At 43.9% G+C, this 870-nt stretch overlaps 1 pseudogene; it reads left to right on the top strand.

The window, feature by feature from the left end:
- Positions 1 to 455: 455 nt before the first annotated feature.
- LOC112484139 lies at positions 456 to 624 on the top strand (annotated as a pseudogene).
- Positions 625 to 870: the final 246 nt, after the last annotated feature.

Here is an 870-nt window from a genome sequence, read left to right as displayed (position 1 = left end):
TCATTTTTCACTGGGCCCTGCAAAATTATGTAGTTGGTCCTGTTTCCCATCACCCCAAAGACTTTCCTCCTGCCCCTTTGCAAGACCCTCAGCAACAATCGCTCTGTTTTCTCCTTCTATCGTTTTGCCTTTTCCAGAGGCCATTTGGGCGGAATCCTGTAATCTGGGGCCTTTGGAGTCTGGCTTCTTTCACTTAGCACAGTGCACCTGAGATTCTTCTCCGTTCTTCCATGCTTCAGTAGTTCCTTTTTATTGCTAAATATTATCCTCTGATGTGGAAGAATCACATTTTGTTTATTCATTCATCAATCGAAGGGCATCTGAGTTGTTTCTAGTATTTGGCAATTATGATTAAAGTCATAATAAATGTTCACATATAGGTTTCTCATCTGTTTTTCTCTTGACTAAATAGTGATAATAAATAGAGTGGGATTGGTGGCTCAAATGCGAAGTGTGTCTACGGCCACGCCACCCTGAACAAGCCCGATCCCGTCTGATCTCGGAAGCTAAGCGGGGTCGGGCCTGGTAAGTATTTGGATGAGTCTGTTCTCGGAAGCTAAGCAGGGTCGGGCCTGGTAAGTATTTGGATGTAAGACCAGCTAGGAAGACCAGGTGCTGTAGGCGTTAAAAACAAAAAAAAAAAACAAAAAACCAGAGACTTCTTCACACATCAGAAGACCAGGTGCTGTAGGCGTTAAAAACAAAACAAACCAAAAAACCAGAGACTTCTTCACACATCAAATGCTAAGTGTATGTTTAACTTTATGAGAAACTGCTAAACTGTTTTCCAAAGTGGTTGAACCATTTCGCATTACCACTAGCAGTGCGTGAGGGCGCCGGCTGCTCCACACCCCTGCCAGCACTGGGTGT

The sequence above is a fragment of the Pteropus alecto genome, unplaced genomic scaffold (assembly GCF_000325575.1).
Source record: "Pteropus alecto unplaced genomic scaffold, ASM32557v1 scaffold60, whole genome shotgun sequence".
Taxonomy (NCBI): Eukaryota; Metazoa; Chordata; class Mammalia; order Chiroptera; family Pteropodidae; genus Pteropus; species Pteropus alecto.
Note: the sequence above shows the minus strand (reverse complement) of the source record. Positions and strands in the feature narration are given on the sequence as shown.